General features: G+C 42.5%; 1 protein-coding gene across 7 annotated transcripts in view; it reads right to left on the bottom strand.

The window, feature by feature from the left end:
• The window catches only part of map2 (microtubule associated protein 2), a 294,566-nt gene that overhangs the window by 255,240 nt on the left and 13,586 nt on the right, over positions 1-25,740 (bottom strand). For all 7 annotated transcript variants that reach the window (XR_004412492.1, XM_033023599.1, XM_033023607.1 and 4 more), the window contains exon 2: positions 5,166-5,248. The gene's annotated coding sequence lies outside the window, so the exon portion shown is untranslated. The remainder of the gene's footprint in view (positions 1-5,165; positions 5,249-25,740) is intronic.

The raw sequence follows: 25,740 nt of genomic DNA, 5'->3' as shown, positions 1-25,740 counted from the left end.
ACAGGCAGCATCTCTGGATAGAAGGAATGGGTGACCTTTCGAGTCGAGACCCTTCTTCAGACCCATTCCTTCTCTCCAGAGATGCTGCCTGTCCCGCTGAGTTACTCCGGCATTTTGTGTCTATCTTCGGTGTAAACCAGCATCTGAAGTTCCTTCCCAAACATTTAGACTGTACTGTGCTCCATCAAGTCCACCTCTTGCATTCATCACCCATTGGCCGCACTTTGTAGTCTGGGAGGATCTGGTTCTAGTAGAGACCTCACAGCTGTGGCAGTCTCTGTGGTGGATGCGGTGACCCTAGTCCCAGACCCTCTGATGGTCTTTTAATAGTTCAATTCCATCAAATGCCTCTGATCTGCTTCCAGTGTATCTGATGATTTCCCGATGATGTGTGAGGCAGACCATTGAGCTCACATGTCTTTTCCTTAACACAGTTATCCTGGTCTCCCTGCATTCCCACAACTTCCCTCAGATTCTATGACTTACCTGCACATTAGGAGTTACTTGTTGCAGGGTTTATAATGCCTTTGCAAAGTTGTTGATATCTGATCTCATTACTGATCCGTAAATGAAACAAGACACCTGGGTTTCTACTTTCACCATGGGAGGAATGTTGCATTTTTTCATCAATTAAATTAGCCATTGAGAAGTAAACAGAAAAGCCTTGAGAAGGAGGTCAAATTTAATGACAAGAATCAGGCACAAAATGAAATAATAAGGGAAAGGGAGAATAAAGGCAAGATACCAGCATGGGTAGAAGATGGGCTGAATGGCAGAAGGCAAAGATTGTGAATAAAGGGGGCTTTTTCTTGGTGATTGGCTGCTGATGACTAGTGGTCGCATTGGGTCCACAGCTTTTCAAGTGGTATCTTAATGATTTGGATGATGGAATTGATGGCTTTGTGGCCAGGTCCACAGTTAACATAAAGATTGGTGGAGGGGCAGATAGTGTTGAGGAAGCAGGGAGGCTGCAGAAGGGCTTGGACAGTCGGGAGAGTGGGCAAAGAAGTGGCAGATGGAATACAGCGTCGCAAAGTGTGTGGTCATGCACTTTGATAGCAGAAGAAAAGGCATACACTCTTTTTCTGAATGAGGACACGATTTAGAAATTGGAGGTGCAGAAGGTCTTGGGAATGCTGGTGGAGTTTTGGGCCCCATATCTGAGGAGGGATGTGCTGGTGTTGAAGAGGGTCCAGAGGAGTTTTACGAGAATGAAGGGGGAACCTCATTAAAGCTTACTGAATATTGAAGGGCCAGGATAGAGTGGATGTGGAGAGGATGTTTCCACTAGTGGGAGAGTTACAAGACCTGGGGGTCCTTGTTCATCAGTCACTGAAAGTAAGCATGCAGGTACAGCAGGCAGTGAAGAAAGCAAATGGCATGTTGGCCCTCATAACAAGAGGAGTTGAGTATAGGAGCAAAGAGGTCCTTCTGTAGTTGTAAAGGGACCTAGTGAGGCCCCACCTGGAGTATTGTGTGCAGTTTTGGTCTCCAAATTTGAGGAAGGTCATTCTTGCTATTGAGGGAGTGCAGCCTAGGTTCACAAGGTTAATTCCCGGGATGGCGGGACTGTCATATGCTGAGAGAATGGAGCAGCTGGGCTTGTACACTCTGGAATTTAGAAGGATGAGAGGGTATCTTATTGAAACATAACACATTATTCAGGGTTTAGCCACGCTAGAGGCAGGAAACATGTTCCCGATGTTGGGGCCAGGGGCCACAGTTTAATAATAAGGGGTAAGCCATTTAGAACGGAGATGAGGAAAAACTTTTTCATACAGAGGGTTGTGAATCTGTGGAAATCTCTGCCTCAGAGGGCAGTGGAGGCCAATTCTCTGGATGCTTTCAAGAGAGAGTTACATAGAGCTCTTAAAGATATGGGATATGGGGAGAAAGCAGGAACGGGGTACTGATTGTGGATGACGATCACAGCGAAAGGTGGTGCTGGCTCGAAGGGCCAAATGGCATACTCCTGCACCTATTGTCTATTGACCAGTGAGCACAGTCCCAGAATAAAAGGACGTACTTTTAGAAAGGAGGATTTAAGGAGGATGGTGAATATGCGGAATTCATTACCAGACAGCTGTTGAGATCAAGTCTTTGGGTGTTATTAAAGTAGAGATTGATAGGCTCTTGATTAGAAAGGGAGTCAAAGGTTATAGGGATAAGGCAGGAAAATGTGGTTGAGAGAGAAAGATAGATCAGCCATGACTGAATGGCAGAGCAGACTCAAACGTCCGAATGGCCTAATTCTGCTCCTATGGCTCATGCACTTATAAAGTAGCAGAAAGGAACGATAAATAAATATAGAATTTACCAAAACCACTACAGCTGAATTTTCGGACTGCTCACTTTTATATAAATTGTCCATTTTAAGGGAAGGCAGCCAATGAGCAGTCATCAATGGTACACAAAATTGCTGGAGGAACTCAGCGGGTGCAGCAGCATCTATGGAGCGAAGGAAATAGGCGACGTTTCGGGCCGAAACCCTTCTTCAGACTGAGGCATCAATGTTCATTGCCCTCTCTACAAGACTACAGTTTTCTACAATCAAGGAAAGTCATGTGTTAACCTAGACAGTGTGAAGTAGGGTCTCAACCCCAAACGACACCTACTCCTTTTCTCCAGAGATGCTGTCGGACCCACTGAGTTAGTCCAGCTTTTTGTGCCTATATCTTCTCGATAGTATGATGCTTGATATCACAAATGAACCAAAGTCAGATTGGATGGCAGATATCAAACCAGTTGGGTTATTTCCAGTTTCAATTATATTACAGTCAAGGTCGTACAGCATGGAAACAGACAGCTTGCCCGTGCTGATCAAGATGCCCCATCTACACTAGTCACGCCTGCCCACGTTTGGCTCATTTCCCTCCAAACCTTTCCTAACCATGTACCAGTCCGAATGTCTTTTAAATGTTGTCATTGTTTCTGCCTCAACTACCTCCTCCCCGGCAACTCATTCCATGCACCCACCACCTTCTGTGTGAAAACGCTGTCCCTCAGATTCCCATTAAATATTTCCCCTCTCACCTTAAACCTATGTCCTCTGGTTCTTGATACCCCTACATTGGGTAAAAGACTCCGTGCATCTACCGTATCTATCCCACTCATGATCTAATACTCCACTGTGCGATCAACCCATTCTCCTACACTCCAAGAAATACAGTCCAAGCGTGCCCTACCTCTCCCTATAGCTCATGCACCTCAAGTCCAGGCAACATCCTCGCAAATTAGAATTATATTAGAATAAGAATGCCGTTTATTGTCATTTCAACATACAAGGTTCAAACGAAATTACGTTCCTACGAAATTATGGTCATAACAGCAAAAAACCAAAACACACACTTAACACAATTACACACAAACATCCATCACAGTGAATCTCCAAACACCTCCTCACTGTGATGGAAGGCAAAAGTCTTATCTCTTCCCTGTTCTCTGTTCTTTATTCTTCTTCTCCCGCAGTCAAGCAGTCAAACTGCTGCATCGAGCTGATCGAGGCTTTTGATGTTAGAGCCCCCGGCGGGCGATGATAAGTCCCGCGGCCGTTTAAGCCGCACAGGGCGATGTAAGGCCCTGCTCCGGGTCGATTTAAACCCCTCGATTCGGGCGGGAGACGTTGCCGTTGCGGGAGCTCCGAAAAGCGGTCTCCCACTAGGGACCCGCGAGCTCCCGATGTTACCGTCCACAGGGCCTGCAACCAGAGCCTCTGAAGCTCCAAAGAAGGGTCGCAGCCGCGCGCCACCACGGTGCTCCGCGCTCCGAAGTCAGCCAGCTCTGCGATGGTGAGTCCGCAGGCTCTGTGACTGGAGCCCCAGGTCGATTCCAGGCGGAGGCCGCCGGCTCCACGATGTTTGGCCCCAACGACAACGGAGACTCGATAGGGAAAAGGTCGAGTCCCCGTGCAGGGAAGAGATTAAAAAGTTCCCCCACCCACCCCGCGCCACCCCCCCCCCCCCCCCCCCGCCCCCCCACATATACACAGCTAAAAAAAAATAAAAATAAAACCAAAAACATACACCTAACAGGACAAAAAGAAAAAGACAGACGGACTGCAGTCGAGCCGCTGCCACAAGGCACCGCCCACACCTTCTTCAGACTCAATCCAACTCAACAACATATTTCCTATAATGGTCTTAGCAGCACCTTTACAGCTGGAACGTAACATCCCAATCTCTATTGTCAAAACTTCTTGACCACCTTATCTATCTGTGACACTACTTTATATGTACCTGCACTCCTAGATGCTGATGTACCTCAACAGTCCAAGAGCCCTGCCATTTATCGTGAACATCAATTCAAATGTTCAACTTCTATGATTGTATTCATAACATTATTAACCCAAGGCCAGTAAAATAACCAACACATCAGCAGTGGGAAAAAAAACAAATTTATTAAAGACGTTGGATTATTTTCGGCAACATTGAAGCATTGGCTGAAGACATTGAAGACTATGTTATGGAGGCAAGTTAGACTTGGAAATCTAGCTTCGTGCAAAACAGTTAGGGATGTATATGAGGTGCAGGTGAAGGATATTTATTCATCTTTGTTACAGACCAACTTGTTGAAGGTATAGTTAGTGATGTGGGAGGAAACAGTTTTGATTTATGGAAGACTGCAGCATCACTGGATGGACTGGAAGCTGTTCCATTGGGATGTGCTTCAATTAACGTTGATTGGATCTGGTATCCTGACAAATCAAATAACCGGGGTAGCAGTAACAAATAATACACTAAATAAAAATGTTAAAAGATAAAACTGCCAGAGGAAATCTGTGGGTAAGGTAACTAACATCTGTGGGGTGAAATGAGCAAGCAACACTCTGGGACTACAGAACTTTGAACCATTGGTTGTAAAATCACTTTAGATTGGTTCCCTGTGTTCTGTTTTTTGTTGCTTTGTTGTTAAGCCTGTAGTTCTCTATCACTCCTCATTTCGTTGATGCAGCCCCCGGCAGACCCTTTGCATTCCTCATTGAAACAACTTTCATCTCTGGCCCGAAGGTAATGAAAAAAAAAACAACTTTGTTTGTTTCATGACCTTCTTCATTGCTCATTGACATTTTTTAGGGAAAATGCAATAACCTGAAATGCATCATCGCCAAATTCTCAACTTGCCAATGCCACCCACACCCAGATATTTAATTTAAAAATTATACTTGCTTCAGAAGGAGAGGCTCCCACGACTTTTCTTGTTGACTCAATAGCTGATCTTCAGTGAAGTTATTTCTTTATGAAATAGTCACCTACATTTAAAAGAAAAGCAGAATATGAACCAAGCAACAACACATCCAACATGTGATTTAATATCAAAGTAGAGCATGCCTTCATTTCCATGAACATCTTCATCAATGCAATCGAGACCATCTTTACTTTATTACTTTATTACTTTACCTTTATTGCATTACCTCCTCAAGATTCAAAAGAGTTTATTGTCACGTGTCCCAGATAGGACAATGAAATTCTTGCTTTGCTTCAGCACAACAGAAAAAAAGTAGGCATAAATACAGAACTAATAAGTGTGACCATATACCAATGAATATATATATATACATACACACACATAAATAAACAGATAATGGACTATTAATGATCAGAGTTTTGTTTGAGTTGAGTTTAATAGCCTGATGGCTGTGGGGAAGTAGCTATTCCTGAACCTGGATGTTGCAGATTTCAGGCTCCTGCACCTTCTACCTGAAGGCAGCGGGGAGATGAGTGTGTGGCCAGGATGGTGTGGGTCCTTGATGATGCTGACAGCCTTTTTGAGGCAGTGACTGCGATAGATCCCCTCGATGGTAGGGAGGTCAGAGCTGATGATGGACTGGGCAGTGCTTACAACTTTTTGCAGTCTTTTCTGCTCCTGGACGCTCAAGTTGCCGAACCAAGCCACGATGCTACCGGTCAGCATGCTCTCTACTGTGCGCCTGTAGAAGTTAGAGAGAGTCCTCCTTGACATACCGACTCTCCATAATCTTCTCAGGAAGTAGAGGCGCTGATGTGCTCACAAACCAAAACCAAATCATGGATAAGACCCTCCAACTCTAAACCAAAATTGCAGTCTGGTTTCCAATTTATTGTCTACCTTCTCTATAAAAACACAAAAAAAGGTCGGCAAGGTGGCGTAGCAGTAGAGCTACTGCCTTACAAACGCCAGACACCCAGGTTTGATCCTGACTACAGGTGCTGTCTGTACAGAGCTTGTACGTTCTCCCCATGATCTGCGTGGGTTTTCTCCGAGATCTTCGGGTTCCTCCCACATTCCAAAGACGTGCATGTTTGTAGGTTAATTGACTTGATACAAAAAAGTAAATTGTCCCTAGTGTGTGTAGGATTGTGCTAATGTGCGGGGACCGCTGGTCAGTGCGGACCCAGTGGGCTGAAGGGCCTGTTTCCGTGCTGTATCTCAACTAAAAATCTAAATAAAAGCAGGATCTATCTCAGTGCTGCTCATATCGACTCTGCATTTACTTTAACTTTTGCTCTATCACTTCCTGCTCTACTGAACTCAACAGGGTGCAAGCACTGCCTGTTTAGTCTCACCTATTCTTCTTGCAAATAAAAGCCATCATATGGTTTGCCATCATAATTGCTTAATGTCCATTTCAAGGTAATCATGCACGATGGATGGCACACGGATTCGTTTAAATACCAACACCTTTCATTTAAACCAGACTTTCCAATTTTGTTTTATTTAGAGTCCTCCTTTCTTCTTGACTAGACGTCCACAAGATGGTAAAGCGTACACATTTCTCTGCCGATCCCCATATTAACTAATGCTCTAAATTTGAATTAATTTAAAGATACATCAGGGAAACAGGCCCTTTGTCCCACCTAATCACCCGCTCATACTAGTTCTGTTGTATCCCACTTACACATCCACTCACTACATACATACTAGGGGCAGTTTGCAGAGTCCAATTAACCGACAAATCCACACATCTTTTTGAAACCAGAGCATCTTTCGGAAACCCACATGGTCACAGGGAGAACATGCAAACTCTGCACAGACAGACCCAGGTTCGATCTTGACCCCAAGTGCTCTGGCACTGTGAGGTGGTAGCCTTACCAGCTGTGGTGTGCCTTGCACTCAATGCTACTCAAATTTGCTCCAATTTAAAAATTAAATGTAATTAATTTATTGCATTTAGGCAATAAATTAATTACATTTGCTATTTCTTTTCTCCAGAGATGCTGCCTGACCCGCTGAGTTATTACATCTTTTGTGTATATCTTCTATATATACACACACACACAGACGTGTATACACGCATTATGTATATACACATACGCATATATATATACACACATACACACGCATATATGCGCACACACACGTATATACGCACACACATACACATGCATATATACATATATATGCACACTGACGCATATATATGCACACACTCAAGCATATCCACTTTCATACCAATTCATATACGCACACATATTAATGCATATACACACACATACTAATGCATATACACACATACTAATGCATATATACATATACACATGTATGTATAAACATATATGTATGTGTACATATATGCATACATGTACAGATGTACACACATACATATATAAACATACACCACTACCTTTTGTTGTATATTATGGGGTTTTTTAGTGCTATGCTGACATATCTGTGGTGTTGCTGTAAGTATGAATGTGAATGTCTCATTTCGGGACATAAGACAATAACACACACTTGCTCTTAACTTGATTCTCGATCAAATTGATCAGTGGAGATGGTTCAATAAAATATCAAATGAGATGAAACATCTACTTAAGCATATGTAGAACAGACAAGAAAATATATATACCTATGCTCAGCATATGCCATCAGCAGATGCTTAATTTGGTTGGATTTCAATCAAAATAGCCCATAATACGATTCCCATGTGATACCTTATTGCAATTACTTTATGTTTGTTACTGGATAATTTGGAAAAGAAGATTGAAAGTCATTATCAAAAGCAAGTTATTTCTGATTAAATAGAAGATAACTTTAGGTTTCCACAACACTAGAATAGAAATAAAATGGAATTGCTTCATTAAAAAAAAAATACAAGTTCAAGTGGCACATCAGTAATAAGGTTTAACTGTCACTGAAACCAGAATAAGAAACATAATAGGAAGTAATGATTACAATACTTCTAATAATATCAGTCAAGAAACATTAAAGATAGAAAAAGGTGTGAGCAAAATATAGTTAATGTTCCAAGTAATTTCTTTGAATTCTGAGACAGTAGCTCAGACTAGGCTAACACAACATTCTCAATGAATAAAGTTGAAGAAAATAAAGAATTAAACTGGAAATTGAAAATAATACATTTTCAATATCCAAGTTCCAAGGAGAAGCAATCAATATTCCAAATAGAATTGGAAATGATACGTTGCAATTGGAAGGAGCCATAACCCAGGTTGGTCTCTGCTTGCACCATATCTCTGTAAATGTGTCCACATCTAGTCACTGAGAATGAGAGAAATTTAAGACTTGGAAGTTTAGAACCAAACTGATCAATATCAGATTACTTTACTGAAGAAAGAGTTTAAGGCGTTTAAACCTCACAAGGACACTACCAGAACATCTTGACTAGCATACATCAACAAAATGCTGCACATAGTGGAATTCTGAAATTAAGACACAAAATACCAGAAATAGTCACATGGTCCAGTAATAGCAATGGGGCGAGATGCAAAATTAGAAATTCACGTTGATGACCATTCATCAGAATTATATTTCTTTCCACTATAATTCAACCTGAACTGTGTTTCCACTTATAATATAAAAATATGGGTAGCAAAGAGTAGATCCTAAAGATCTGACATTATGATGCGGCCCGTCATCAACATGATCACATTGAATGGCGGTGCTGGCTCGAAGGACCGAATGGCTTACTCCTGCACCTATTGTCCATTGTCTATAACATCTGGGCAATTACTACTGACCAAAGACCAAACTGTACCAGCTGCATAGTTAGTGTGGCTACCAAAGGCTGAAGCTGGATGTCCTGCACCATTTGACTCACCTTCTCACATCCAATATGTATAAGAAGTCCACTGCCTAGATTGCACTACATTAACAAAACCAATAAGGCAACGAGTCCCACAGATAGACACAAAGTGCTGGAGTAATTCAGGCAGCATCACTGCAGAAATAGGCTAGGTGAAGTTTCGGGTCAGGACCCTCCTTCAAACTGAAAGTAAATGATGGGGGAACAGTGAAGAGTTGGAGGCGAATAAAGACCAGGACTAATCAGGGCCAGATAGAAATGACCTCAGGCAGAGAGGTGCCTAGTAAGCCCATTGATGTCTAGGGAGGGTGTGATCTCAAGAGGAAAACAATGTGGAGAACTGTGGAACTGGCAAAACGACCAGGGTGGAGGAAGAGGGCACGGGGTGAAGGAGGAGGGAAGCAAGTAGAAGTTACTTAAAATTAGAGAATTCAATGTTCATACCACTGGGGATAGACACAAAATGCTCGAGTAACTCAGCGGGACTGGCAGCATCTCTGGAGAGAAGGAATGGGTGACGTTTCAGGTGGAGACCATTCTTCCACTGGGTTTGGCACCTTAATCACCATCCTAAATATTCTCTCCATCACTGAAGCACTATAATAATAGTATGCTATCTCAAAAAGTACTACAATTATTTATCGGACTTATTCCAACAATATTGCCTTCACTATTTCTTGCCTTCACCCCATATCCCCTGGCTCTGATATCTTTAAGAGCCCTATCTAGCTCTCTCTTGAAAGTATCCAGAGAGCCGGCCTCCACCTAAGGCAGAGAATTAAACAGACTCACAACTCTGTGTGAAAAAAATGTTTCCTCATCTCCGTTCTAAATGGCCTACCCCTTATTCTTAAAGTGTGGCACCTGGTTCTGGACTCCCCCAACATCGGGAACATGTTTCCTGCCTCTAGCTTAATAATCTTATATGTTTCAATAAAATTCCCTCTCATCCTTCTAAACTCCAGAATGGATAAGCCCAGCTGCTCCATTCTCTCAACATATGACAGTGCCTCCATCCCGGTAATTAACCTTGTAAACCTACGCTGCACTCCCTCAATAGCAATCATGTTCTTCCTCAAATTAGGGGACCAAAACTGCACACAATACTCCAGGTGTGGTCTCACTAGCGTCCTATACAACTGCAGAAGGACCGCTTTGCTCCTATACTCAACTCCTATTGTTATGAAGGCCAACATGCCATTTGGTTTCTTCACTGCCTGCTGTACCTGCATGCTTACTTTCATTGACTGATGAACAAGGACCCCCAGATCCCGTTGGCCTTCCCCTTTTCCCAACTTGACATAATTTAGATAATAATCTGCCTTCCTGTTTTTGCTACCAAAGTGGATAACCTCACATTTATCCACATTAAACGGCATCTGCCATGCATCTGCTCACTCACCCAACCTGTCCAAGTCACCCTGCATTCTCATAACATCCCCCTCACAGTTCACATTGCCACCCAGCTTTGTGTCATCTGCAGATGTGCTAATGTTAATTTGAATCCCTTCATCTAAATATGACTAGAGGGCATAGCCTCAGAATTAAAGGACGCTCCTTTAAGGAGACGAGGAGGAATTTCTTTAGTCAGAGGGTGGTGAATCTGTGGGATATTTTTAAGGGAGAGATAGATAGATTCGTGATTAGTACGGGTGTCAGGGGTTATGGGGAGAAGGCAGGAGAATGGAAAGAAGAGATAGATTAGCCATGATTGAATGGCGGAATAGACTTAATGGACCAAATGGCTTAATTCTGCTATCACTTATGACCTTATGACCTAACTGAGAAATGCCTCTGCAGAATTTAAGGGGGAAAAAATTATAAACTGTTAACTCTCTCAGTAAACAAACCAAAGTGAGCCAAATTACTTTTTAAACTTTCGAATGCAGCCTAATATCCAAACGAACCAAAAAGCACAAGATATTTCCCAACTAAAAAATCCAATTTTTTTTTTTCCTATGCTATTTAAATGGAGAGGGAATGATTGGTTAATAGTGATTTGAACTATAAAAATCCCCAAAAGATTTATGATGAAGCTCTCAACTTGTTTCAAAGCCCGAAAATTGATACACCACAGTAAAGAAGAATGAATACCACAGTAATAAAAAGAATGGTTTGAGAGAGAAAGATAGATCAGTCATGATTGAAAGGCGGAGTAGACTTGATGGGCCGAATGGCCTAATTCTGCTCCTATAACTTATGAACATATTTACCCTAGAATATTCTTCTTCACGTTACAACAACGAAGGCTGCAATTTAAATGGAAATTACTGCTCATCAGATCATTGGCATTCACTGCAATGAAATATACTCGTACAACACATTAGCTGAAGCTGGAGATCGAAAGATGTTCAAAAGTACCAAGCGGACAAGCCCAGCTTTAAAAACTGCTGCAAACTATCTTGAAACCAGATCACCACTATTTCCTTCTGTTTCCCTAACTGTGCTTTGACATTTATCTGTGACATTTTGATTTACTCTTGCATTTTGAGTATGGCATCAAATATAGATGGCTCCTATTGTATTTTTTATATTTTTCTGCAAAACAATTTCAGCCAAATATTTTTTTCCTTTATTAACACATTATATAATTCTAACGTCGATTACATTAAAGATGCAAAAATTGTAAAATATCCAGAGCTACGTACGAATGTACAACTAAAAGAGGGGATTCAATGGTTAATATCTCACAGCATTTTCAAATCTTCTACTCGTACATTTATCTAGTGCTGTATTTTACTCTTCATTGAACTCCTCTTAATGTGATGAATGCATAAGTTCTGGCAGATGATGAACAGGGCAATTGCCAATTGACCTCCCCATGAAATCCACCATAAAAAGGTTGATATCTGATTTTGTAATCATCTGGTAGCCCCTTCTTTGTTACAGGATAAAATTACTTCCTTTGGCTTCAATAACGACTACAAATTCCACATTGCACGCGCTTTCTTTACACCCGAACCATTTTAAATCAAAGTTCGCCTGCTTGTCATTACAAGTGAGAAGCTACGCCAATGTTTGATATTGCTTCTGAATGTTTGCCATGGAATGTTGAAAGCCCAAATATTGGTAACAAAAATATACATGAAATGCCAAGTAAGTGGCCTCCTTGTGTGTCTGATTTCCCAGTCTGCAGAATGAATACTACACCAGTAGTGATCAAAGGGCAAGTGATTCAGCTCTTTCACTTTTTAAACATTATAGATAATTTAGTTTTGTTTAGAAATAGAGCGCGGAAACAGGCCCTTCGGCCCATCGAGTCATCACCGACCAGCAATCCCTGCACACCAACACAAGCTTACACACACTGGGGACAATTTACACTTATACCAAGTATACAAATCCAAGCTAATTAACCTGCAAACCTGTACATCTTTGGAGTGTGGGAGGAAACCGAAGATCTCGGAGAAAACCCATGAGGTCACGGAGAGAACGTACAAACTCCGTACAGAAAGCACCCGTAGTCAGGGTCGAACCAGGGTCTCCAGCACTGTAAGCGCAGTAAGGAGTAACTCTACCGCTCTGTTACCGTGCCACCCTCAAATGTAATGGAAACACTTCTGGGAAACAATTTTGAGGTATTTTATCAAACAGTATATTTCCAAGTTTAAGTTACAGAAGAATGTTAACAGCTTACAGCATCAGAGTATCAAATTCAGGACACTGATATATTTATAACATATCTAAATTTATGAACTCGCCCCCTATAGACAAATATTTCAACGGCCATCGACGAAGAACAGTATTTAAGGGAATTTCTCGATTTTGAAGATGAAGAAGACCAATTTTGAAGAACATGGACATCATCTCTATAAAGTGAAAGAAACAGTTTGCAAAAATATATTCTATTCATTTGGGATTCCATTTGCTGCACAGAGCCAAATCACTGAAGTCAATGAAAATAAATAGACAGTTTGATATAAAATAGTCAAAGGGTATTTGGGAACTTCTGGATCACTTTTTATTAGTGTAGCTAGGTCTTACTGCAATATTCTATGAAAAATATCCACATGCATTTTGTGCTTTAGTATCATTGAGAAGGGCTCCAAGCCAAAACATCATCTATCCATTTCCTCCACGGATGCTGCCTGACCCATTGAGTTCCACCAGCACTTTGCTCAAGATTCCACCATCTGCAGTTTCTTTTATCTCCAATCTGCTTATTTACTTGAACTGCTTTATCAACAATACTGAGAAACTCGACTCGCATTACTCATCATTTGCTCTCTGATGCCCTTTTGGGTTTTGCCAAAACCATCCAGCACAAGGTCTCATTGGAGTCTTGAAGTCCACATGTGGACCTGAGAGCCAAACTCCCGAGGCATGATAAAAGTGACTCTCTTTGACATCAAAGCCATTTTTGACCAAGACTGGCATCAAGGTGCCCTGTTGAGCTAGTCAATGGGCATCACCGGAGAAGCACTCCAACAATTGGAGTCAGACCTTAGGCAAGAGGAGATTGCTGTGGTTGCCGAATCGCAACCATTTGAGACCAGGACATCACAGGAGTTTTTCAAGGCAATGATCTCAACAATCTTCAACTGATTTACCAGGGACCTTCCTTCCACCTCGATAGAGATGTTTGCTGATGATTGGTTAAATTTCAATTCCATCCACAACCCTTCAGCAAATGAAGCATCCCTGCGTGCAACAAGACTTGGATATCAATCAGCACCACTAAAGTATCAGGCAATGACAATCCCCAACAAGAGCAAAGCTAAACAACTTACCCTGATACAATATGGCAGTGGCATGGCAAGTCCCCGATCATCAATATTTTAGGGGTCAGCCACGTAAATAATGCTGGCAAGAGGATTAGTATTCTGCTGTGAGTGATTCTCCAAATTCTTCCCACATTTTACGTGTGATGGAATACTCTCCACTTTTCCGAAAGAATATAGCTTCAAAAACAATCTGAAAGTTCCACACTACTCAGAAGTTCAAGCCAAGTTCAAGTTACATTTATTGTCACATGCACCAATTGGTACAGTGAGATTTGAGTTACCATACAGTCATACGAATAAAAAAGAACACTATACTCGCTAGAATTTAACGAACATCCCCACTCAGCGGAATGAACATTTCTCACTGTGAGGGAAGGCAATAAGGTTCAGTCATAAAGATGTCACCCAAATCCACCATCCTAAACATTTAGCCTCCTCCATTGTAGAGTGTGCTACCAATAAATCCATTATAACTATCCATTTATCCTACTTACGCAGCTCCTTCTTAGTCAGGACCTCTACTGCCAATGACAAGGGGATCAGCTAGCAGACACGATTCACCAAGGATAGCCACAAAATGCTTGAGGAACTCAGTGGGACAGGCAGATTATCTGGAGAGAAGGAATGGGTGACGTTTCGGGTCGAGACCCTTCTTCAGATCCCTTCGGTCTGATGAAGAGTCTTGACCCAAAACGTCACCCATTCCTTCTCTCCAGAGCAGCTGCCTGGCCCGCTGAGTTATTCAGCAATTTGTGTCTATCTTTGGTTTAAACCAGCATCTGCAGTTCCTTCCTAGACAGGATTCACCATCAGGTTCCCCTCCAAGTTATACACCATCCTGATCTGGAAATACTTCCACAACCGTTGCGTTTAAACCTCCCGAGTGAACAAAAGAGGGAATCCTCAGCATATATAGTTGGGGGCAAACCAAAGCCAATGCCTTTCTTAACGCCAAAAAGGATGGGCAAAAAACGCTGGATTTGGAAACAATGACTGTATCCCAAAACTGAATTTTAAAAAGCAAGTCAGGCCCCACCTGTGGGAGGGAAACCAGAATTATTATTTCCAATTAAAAACCATTTGTCATTCTAAGTGTGTTCAGCTGAAATGTTAACTCTTATTTCTTTTGCCACCGATATGGCCTGCCCTACTAAGCATTTCCAGGACTTTTATTTTATATTTTCAGAATGTGCAATATTTTTCAATTTTCAAAAGTATATGTATGCACTCTGTTACTTTGTTTTTGAGTGATATAACTTTAAAGTACCTTATCCTCAGTGCCGGCCTTAGGAGGTGCGGGGCCCAATTGGGAACATTTTTCGTAGAAATATAAATAAATAATTATAAATGAGTCACGTGTCGCGAGTAACATGACAATTCGGGGGAGAGTTCTTTAACAGCGTGTGGGGAGTCTAGCCAGGGATAAAGTTGCGGGAGCGTTGAGAAGGAGGGGGTCGGGTTCATGCCAGTAACACTCACTCACCGCTGCCGCGGCGCTCCGGGCGCGGAGCCACCGCATTGTGGCCGGGGAGGGAAGCAGCTCGTGTGGCTACGAGCGGCCTCCATCACCGGACAGTGGAACCGACTGCCATCTCAGCGCCTTCTGCCGGCCCGCTCACATCTGCCAGTGCTCTCCGTCTGAACAGTGAGGGGACCAGCTCAAGAGCAAAGATCATAGAGCCGAGTGGGTCAGCGGGTGATTCATAACATCACAGCGGGCGATGGAGCTTAATCCTGTGTCAGCGTGAACAAGGGATCAATTGAGGTTACTCGCACTGGCATATGGAGAAAGCTCCACTGCCCACTGACCCGCTCTTGAGCTGGATGATCCCCGGCCGACCCCCTCCATCTCAACCCTCCTGCCCTCCCCGCAACTTTACCCCTAGCCAGACTGCCCACACGCTCTGAAAGGAACTCCCCCCCCCCCCCCCCAGCAGCGCTGTCCTTTTACAGCCGCTTACCACTTTACAGCCGCTTCCCATCAGCTGCTAGCAATGAGGGATAGACTTGGCTATATCTCAGTACAGCAGCATCGTTCTTGATGTTGTACTGAGGGATAACGAAGTCTATCTTTCTTTGCTAACAACCTAACCTTCGGCCTCCAAGATGCAGGTACATTTTCTAGCAATGTTACAAAATTTTGAGATTTAAAAAATCAAGTCTGCAATTTATCCCATCAGATAAAGCATAAAAAGAAGTTTAATTTGACACCCAATTCACTTTCATATCACATACATTCAATGTGATCATGGCTGATCATCCCCAATCAGTACCCCGTTCCTGCCTTCTCCCCATATCCCCTGACTTCGCTATTTTTAAGAGCCCTATCTAGCTCTCTCATGAAAGCTTCCAGAGAACCTGCCTCCACCGCCCTATGAGGCAGAGCATTCCACAGACTCACCACTCTCTGAGAAAAAGTGTTTCCTCGTCTCCGTCCTAAATGGCTTCCTTATTCTTAAACTGTGGACCCTGGTTCTGGACTCACCCAACATCGGGAACATGTTTCCTGCCTCTAGCGTGTCCAAGCCCTTAACAATCTTATACGTTTCAATGAGATCCCCTCTCATCGTTCTAAACTCCAGAGTGTACAAGCCCAGCTGCTCCATTCTCTCAGCATATGACAGTCCCGCCATCCCGGAATTAACCTTGTAAACCTACGCTGCACTCCCTCAATAGCAAGAATGTCCTTCCTCAAATTAGGGGACCAAAACTGCACACAATACTCCAGGTGCGGTCTCACTAGAACTCTGTACAACTGCAGAAGGACCTCTTTGCTCCTATATTCGATTCATCTTGTTATAAAGGCCAACATGCCATTTCTTAGCGCTAATGGCAGGTATTTGGGAAACGTGGTAACTCGTGAAGATTTTTCAACATGTTGAAAAATGTCCACGAGTAAAATATACTCAGGATGTAAAAATTTTATACTTTTTAACACATAGTCATACTGTATCGTAGTAGCTCGTGAGTTTACCGGAGTAGGACCTGGTGTCCCATATCACTATTGTATGTTCATGATGGAAATAAGAATACTCTGTATATTCATTACCTTTGAATTGTAGTTTTATGTAATCCTCCCATAATTTCTGAGTTCCATTTCACAATATCTATCAGACATACAGAATGTTGCAAGGTAATATCTTGCCCAAACTCAGTTGTATCTTTCTATCTCAATAAATATCACAAAATATGCCATTGTTTCAGCCACATTATGACAAAATACAGAATGTGGGTTATTTGTTATCAGTCACCCCCATCCCAGAAACAACAGTACTTAAAGAAGAACATTTGTTTTACTAATTTACGAGCATGTATCATACAGAGTCTGTTGATCCATATCCAACAAACTATTGTGATAATTGCATAAAAGGTATTATTGTATAAGAAATTTGGTGTGGAATGATAATCCATCTCAGTACTCATTTAGAAAAGTCCCAAGCTATAGATACTTTTCCCCCACCCCCAATCCCCCTCGCCCGATCTTCATTTGAGCGATCATTTACTCAGCTGCTGTAATGTTTCCTTCCTATCAAAATCTCTGTGTAACATCTCTGTCCCTATCTTCCAATTCCCACTTTGAAATAAAATACAACTTACGACTTAAAAACCAACTTAATGTTTGTGCGTTTAGTACTGGGTATGCTTGAAACTATTTATTGTAATGTACTGTATTTTTTTTTTTAAACTACATCAACCAGGTGTGAAAATTACACTGAATCGAACGACGATTGAAAATGCGTGGGAATCGACTAATCGCGATCCTGCTGCAAAATTTTTAAGTCGAAAATTGTATTTTCTTTCAAAGTGGGAATTTGAAGATAGGGACAGAGATGCTACACAGAGATTTTAAACTCGGGAGAGCTCTTGGGTAAACTCGCACAGTGGGACAGGGCTTGAGGCAGCATCTATGGAGCGAAGGAAATAGCCAACGTTTCGGGCCGGGTCTGAAGAAGGGTTTCCCGAAACGTTGCATATTTCCTTCTCTCCATAGAGGGGGGGGGGGGGGGGGGGAATGTAGGGAGTCAGATAGACTGCGCAATGACAGGGGGTGGATCCCAGTGTGAGAGTGAGTCACCACCTGCGTACAGCGTTCCCACATCCCTCTTCTCCACCAAGCAAGGCACACTACTCTCTCCCCTCTGCCCTCTCCCCCCTTCCTTCCCTCATCATCCCCCCCTCTCTAAAGAAGGAGGGAGAGGGAGGTAGTGAGAGGGAGATCTAATGGGTAACTGGTTTTGGTCTCCAATCATCTCACAAAGGGCAGCTAACAATGGTGAGGCAGAAGGGAGAACTCGCTCTCTCTCCCCCTTTCTCTCTTTCTCTCCCTCTATCTCTCTCTCTCTCCCCCCTTCCTCTCTCTCTCTCTCTCCTCTCCAATTTCCCCTCTCTCTCTCCCTTTCTCTCCCCCTTCCGCTCTCTTCTCTCTCCCTCTCCCTCTCCCCCCCCCCACTCCTCTACCCCCAGTCACGTTTATATCGACAGTTCACTCCACGAGTGCGTGTGTGAGAGCCGAGCAGTTTCTCATTCTGACTCTGCTCCGTGAGCTGCTCGTATTGACAGTAATCGTGTCCAACTCTTAACTGAAAACGTGTGGTTTGCATCTGAAAATCCCCCCTGTCTCTCCACGGCTCCCCCCCACACACACACAGATAGAGACACACAATCACAGCCACAGAGACACAGAAACACACAGCCACAGAGACACACACACACACAGAAACAGAGACATACACAGACACAGAGTCACAGACACACACATACAGACAGACACACGCACAGACAGACAGACAGACAGAGTTAAATCCCACCCGTACCCCGGCCCAGACATTAACCCCGACACCAATGTTAACACAGACTCAAACCTCCAACCTGGTCTGCTGTTGTACCGGCACCGAACGAGTTAACACAACCCCCAGATCTGTTTATCCACAGATTGTATCCCTCCCGCAATTATCCGGCCAGTTGTCTTTCGTTTCTGCTTCAGGTCTTTTTACTCTAACCCCCCCCCCCAACCACCCCCGACCATGAGCAGACCGGTACGCCGCCGATTTCATACAAATCTGACCCTTTCTCGCCCCCCCCTCACGCGCACACCGCCCGCCTGCCCGCTCCCGGCGTTTAACGTTGAACACTCACGGTTGAGTTCACTGCGGTGCTGGGGCTTGCTGCCCTGTGGACTCCCACCCCCCCCCCACCCCCGCCCCGTGTCGGCCGCTCCTGCGGCAGCGAGTGACACAATTTAACGCATTTACTGAGGAATGGGTATCGATATGCATTGATGACCCATTGTTGTCAACTACTGGCTGTTAACCGTTACAGTAGCAGTTAACACATCGTTTAAATCATTGTTTTTGTTTAAATCTTTATTTAACAAAGCGAATTTATATTTCCATATGAAATACGGAAAATTAACGCGGGGCCCCCCTTGGGCGCGGGGCCCAATTTGGAAAAATCGGTCCAATCGGCCTAGGACCGGCCCTGCTTATCCTATGCCCATTGATGTAAAAGTGTTACATCTAATCCCAATACAAAACAATGAAAACAGTAATCTGGTTGTCTTGTACAATTTAAATCAGCATTCCCGACCGAGAAAATCCACTGGATTGTCATAACATCAAAAATAGCTTTTATCCAGTACAGAGCTCACAATATAATTAAGCAAATGTCTGGGTCAAAGTCAATAATCAGTTTAAGACAACAGAATTGGATTTGGATTCTTGAGATATGACTCAATGAAGGGGCTCAAAACTGGCATTCCTTTAGTATTAAATGTTCTGCTGGATTTTAGCCAGGAAATGGCATGTGGAAGAACAGCCAATTACTGCTACCTAGTCACCACAAGATGCCATTACCAACTGCAATCCTCTGCAGACATGTGTGCCCTTAACACATGCTTGTGGCAAATCACACAGACTGCAACTGCCTGTTCCCGATTGTTCCCGATGTTGGGGAAGTCCAGAACAAGGGGTCACAGTCTAAGGATAATGGGGAAATCTTTTAGGACCGAGATGAGGAAAACATTTTTCACACAGAGTGGTGAATCTCTGTAATTCTCTGCCACAGAAGGTAGTTGAGGCCAGTTCATTGGCTATATTTAAGAGGGAGTTAGATGTGGCCCTTGTGGCTAAAGGGATCAGGGTGTATGGAGAGAAGGCAGGTACATGATACTGAGTTGGATGATCAGCCATGATCATATTGAATGGCGGTGCAGGCTCGAAAGGGCCGAATGGCCTACTCCTGCACCTACTTTCTATGTTTCTATGTTTCTATGCCTCAGCATTATCCAAGACTGCATGTCCTGAGCAACCACTGCCAGATGTTTAACTCCTTTTGGTAACAGTCTATACAGTCTGAAGAAGAATCTCGACCCGAAACGTCAACCAGTTTGAGGAAGGGTCTCGACCCGAAATGTCATCCATTTCTTCTCTCCAGATGTCCTCTCTCTGCCTGTCCTGCTGAGTTAATCCAGCATTTTGTGTCTACCCTACTGTAGGATCTCACAAGTCATTCAGACCCAATTTATGATGGTGCGACGAGCTACCAAAGACTATTTCTTCACTTCATCGAGGATCCCATCCATCAGCCTAACAACCTCTCCTGCCATCTGCAAACTCTTACTCAATATCACAAGGCAATGCTGGAAGTGCAGAAAAGAAAGGTACAAGATGGTGCCGGAAAAGGAGTAGTGCCTCAGAACAAGTCTACTAGTTTTACACTGCAATAATTGCAGTCTGTACTTACATATAATTGTATTTATGTACAGTACGATTTTTCTGGATTAAATGTAAAACAAAGAATTTCACTGTATCTAGGTCTGTGACAATAAAGTGCAATCGAACTATTGAAGAGCGGGGTGAATAAAAAGTATTATCAATACATACATCAGCTAAAAATCCTAATGTCTTTGGATACGCTAGTATTCAGTCCTGTGTAAATTTAGGATAAAAGTTCACATCCTGTTTATCTTTCTATTTTAGTCGCTCGGTTTGAATGTTTGTTGCACAAAGAGTGGATGCTGCCCATGATATCATCATAAAACAAATGTTAAATCAAGAGTAAACTACACTGCTTCATTAATGTTTATATGGCTGCATAACAAACATTTAATGAAGTGGACAAATGAAGGTCTGAAAACAATTAGGCCAAACAATAACACATTTTGAATTATAGCAAATAAAAGACTATTTTAGCAATTTGGATTATTTCTACTCAAGATGGGCGAGAAAATGACAAATACAGAATAATATTTTGGTTTCATTTTCTCACACTTTACCAAATATACCTTGCATTCTTTAATTGTTTCAATGTGATCCTTAAAAAAAAGAGTCTGATACAAGGATGCCCTATGCATCAACCCCCTAGGAACCAAGCAGTTAAGACTACCTCCAGGTTTGTGATTTATTCTATTCAAATGAAACAAATTAATAAATAATGTAAATGCAAAGAATATTCAGAGTTTGAAAATGTAATGTTAAATCTGGCCCTTGGAACACATTTAATATAATTCTGGTTTCCTCCAATCAATCACTGAATTTTAAAAGTTAGAATTAGGTGCAAAAATCAACTGTGTATTCCACCTCCAAAACAAATTAAATTAGCAAAATGCTTGATCTTAAATAATCTGACTTTCAACATATTAAGGCTCTTAATTAATCTTTTTTTTTTAAGGCATGTGGAATCCAAGAGGAGTTGAAGGCACCTGGGAACCAAGGGGAGCTAATGGCACATGGGAGCTGTCTAATTGGATCCAAAAGTGGTTTTGCAGTTGGAGGCAAAGGGTAGCAGTGGAAGGATGTTTGTAAATCTAATTGGAAATCTGTGGCTAGTGATGTGTCACACAAATCAGTGCTGTTTGAGATTATATATTAACAACTTGGTTGTGAAGGTGGGAGGTATGATCAGTAAGTTTGCAGATGACATGAAAATTGGTGTTCTGTGGATAGCAAAGAATGTTGTCTAAAACTGCTGTGTGATATAGATTAGATGGAAAGTTGCAAGGAGCATTGAGAAACAAAATTTAATCTTGACGAGTCTGAGGTTTTGCACTTTGGGAAGACAAATGAGGATATTACATACCGTAGGAGCGGCACAGTGGTGCAGCAGTAGAGTTGCTGCCTTTCAGCGCTTGCAGTGTAGGGAGACCCAGGTTCGATCCTGACTACGGGTGCTGTCTGTATGGAGTTTGTACGTTCTCCCCATGACTGCGTGGGTTTTTTCCCCCCGAGATCTTCGGTTTCCTCCCACACTCCAAAAATGTACAGGTTAGTAGGTTAAATGACTTGGTATAAGTGTAATTTGTCCCTAGTGTGTGTAGGGTAGTGTTAGTGTGTGGGAATCGCTGGTCGGTGCGGATTCGGTGGGCCGAAGGGCCTGTTCCCGCGCTGTATCCCCAAACTAAACAGAAGTGGCAGTGCACTAAAAAATGCTGATGGTCTGAAGGATAAAGTTGTCCAAGTTCATAGTTTCGTGAAATTCCAAACGCAGATGATAGGGTGCTGGAGAGAATATGACATTCTCGCCTTCATAGGTCAGAGCATAGAAGAGAAGAGTTAGGACATATTGTTGCAACTCGACATAACAAAGGTTAGATTACATAGAAACATAGAAACATTACACATCAGGATTGTGCACATTTTTGAGGGCTACACTTTGTGAAGGATATCATTTCACTGGAGAGAGTGTGCAGAGGAAATTTACCGACATGTTGCCTGGACGAGAGAACCTTAGTTGTGGGGTGAGATCACATAGGCTGGACTTGTCTTTGTGGAGAGAAGGATACTGACCGGTGATCCGATTATAAGATTATGGGGTGCGTAGATAGATGTTCAGAATCTTTTTCCCATTAAAGATGCATAGTCAAAAGAGTCAAGAGTGTTTTACTGTCATATATCCCAAATAGAACAATAGAATTCTTACTTGCAGCAGCTCAACAGAATATGTGAACATAGTAGACCATAAACACTATAATAATTGGGAATATTTGTGTGTGTGCATATACATACACACATTATGAAATGGGGGGGGGGGGGGGGGGAGCCATGCACAAAAACTGCTGTAATTTCTACATGGTGAAACCAAAATGTATAAAAATGGCCTTTATTAAAATCTGACAACGTGCACTTTAACCACATGTGATTTTTTTCTACTACAAATCTCAAATTGTGGAGTACAGAGGCAAATAAATAAATGATGGGTCTTTGTCCCAAACATTATGGAGGGCACTGTACACAAAAAAAAACAAACAACAAGGCATAGATTTAAAGTGAGAGGAAGGAGTTTTAAAGGGTAGATGGTTTTTTTAAAACAGTGCGGTTCATATGGCAACGTGGCGGCGCGGCTCTCCGGCAGTCCTGTTAGTTTTGTGTTTTTTGGTTTGTTTATTTTCGTTTTGGTTAGTCTAGTTTTGGTTTTTAGTTTGTGTTTTGGGGGGGGGGGGGGGTTGAAACGGGGCTTGCTGTCTCTCCCTGCGGGGGAATGCGACTTTTTTGTCGTATTCCCCTTCTCTGCCTCCGTCTGCGCTGAGGCCTAGTGGCGGAGCTGGCGACCTCGAGGCTCAGGAGGCAGAGCCTGCCAGGACTCGCACTGAGCTCGCTCCCGTGAGGACGGCCCGGCTCGGGGCTGGAGCAGGGCTTTCGTGAGGGGCTGTGACGGCCGGCCCGAGGAAGGAACGGTGCTCCCGTCGGAGTAGCCGAGCTCGGGGAGGTACGGCGTTCCCAGCCTGAGGGAGGAGCGGCGGCCTGGCGCGAGGGAGGAGCGGCGCCCAGTCGGGGCGGCCTGGCGCGAGGGAGGAGCGGCGGCCTGGCGCGAGGCTGAGACGGTGGCAGTACTCACGTGAGGGCGATCCGGCTCGGGGCTGGAACGATGCTCCGGGGGCTGGGACGGCAGTTCTGGTGGCGGTGGCCTGAGACCGGGGGTTCGGCCGCGGGCCAGCGGCTGCGTCAGCAGGTCTGGTGAGCGGCAGCTTCGACTACCCCGGGCCGCGGTGTTTGAGCCGCAGGACAGGTTTTAACATCGCCCGGGGGGTATCGCCTCAGCGCAGAAGGAGAAGAGGAAGGAAGAGACTGCAGCCCTAAGACTTTTGCCTCCATCACAGTGAGGAGATGTTGGGTGGACTCACTGTGGTGGATGTTAATATGTGTTTATTGTTGTTTTTTATTGTATTGTGTTGTATGTAATGACTGCTTAAATTTCGTTCAGACTTCGGTCTGGATGACAAATAAAAGGCAATTCAATTCAATATCTGGAACACTGCCAAAGGAGGTAATGGAATCAGGCACAATCATTCAGTTTACGGGATTCTATTGTGTTGTACAACTCCATTCAATTCTTACAATAAAATGAAATATGAAATATCATTAAATATCATTAAATGTTTATGAAGTTGAGAATGTGCTGAGCAATAAATGAAAGACTGATACAATGTTATTCTCCCATGATATTACCTGTGATCAGTGTTTTTGCAGATAAAAAGATGCTGGTATGCACCTTTAATTAACATGCATGTTACGTAATTGGAAAACTAAATTAATGGCGTTTGCTTTTGTGGGCATACTGTCACAAAAAAAACACTGCCCATGATGTATGCAAATACTAGTCTAGTTTGGGATAGTTTATTGTCATGTGTCCTGAGGTACAGTGCAAATCTTTTGTTGCATGATAACCAGCCAGCAGAAAGACAAGACATGATTACAATCAAGCCATTCGCAGTGTACAGATACATGACAAAGAAATAACGTCTAGTGCAAGGTAAAGCCAGTAAAGTAAAATCAAAGATAGTCCGAGGGTCTCCAATAAGGTAGATTCAGGACTGCTCTCTGGTTGTGCTAGGCTGGTTCATTTGCCTGATAATAGCTGGGGGAAAACCTGTCCCTGAATCTGGAGGTGTGTATTTTCACACTTCTGTACCTCTTGCCTGATTGGAGAGTGGAGAAGAGGAAGTGGCCAGGGTGCGACTCGTCCTTGATTATGCTGCTGGCTTTGCCGAGGCTGTATGAGGTATAAATGAGAAGAGAGGTTGGTTTGTGGGATGGTCTGGGCTGATCTGACAATAAAGGATCTATCTATCTATCTATCTATCTATCTATCTATCTATCTATCTATCTATCTATCTATCTATCTATCTATCTATCTATCTATCTATCTATCTATCTATCTATCTATCTATCTATCTATCTATCTATCTATCTATCTATCTATCTATCTATCTATCTATCTATCTATCTATCTATCTATCTATCTATCTATCTATCTATCTATCTATCTATCTATCTATCTATCTATCTATCTATCTATCTATCTATCTATCTATCTATCTATCTATCTATCTATCTATCTATCTATCTATCTATCTATCTATCTATCTATCTATCTATCTATCTATCTATCTATCTATCTATCTATCTATCTATCTATCTATCTATCTATCTATCTATCTATCTATCTATCTATCTATCTATCTATCTATCTATCTATCTATCTATCTATCTATCTATCTATCTATCTATCTATCTATCTATCTATCTATCTATCTATCTATCTATCTATCTATCTATCTATCTATCTATCTATCTATCTATCTATCTATCTATCTATCTATCTATCTATCTATCTATCTATCTATCTATCTATCTATCTATCTATCTATCTATCTATCTATCTATCTATCTATCTATCTATCTATCTATCTATCTATCTATCTATCTATCTATCTATCTATCTATCTATCTATCTATCTATCTATCTATCTATCTATCTATCTATCTATCTATCTATCTATCTATCTATCTATCTATCTATCTATCTATCTATCTATCTATCTATCTATCTATCTATCTATCTATCTATCTATCTATCTATCTATCTATCTATCTATCTATCTATCTATCTATCTATCTATCTATCTATCTATCTATCTATCTATCTATCTATCTATCTATCTATCTATCTATCTATCTATCTATCTATCTATCTATCTATCTATCTATCTATCTATCTATC

This window comes from Amblyraja radiata, chromosome 7, assembly GCF_010909765.2.
Source record: "Amblyraja radiata isolate CabotCenter1 chromosome 7, sAmbRad1.1.pri, whole genome shotgun sequence".
NCBI classification, from domain to species: domain Eukaryota; kingdom Metazoa; phylum Chordata; class Chondrichthyes; order Rajiformes; family Rajidae; genus Amblyraja; species Amblyraja radiata.
This window is presented reverse-complemented; position numbering and strand designations above follow the sequence as displayed.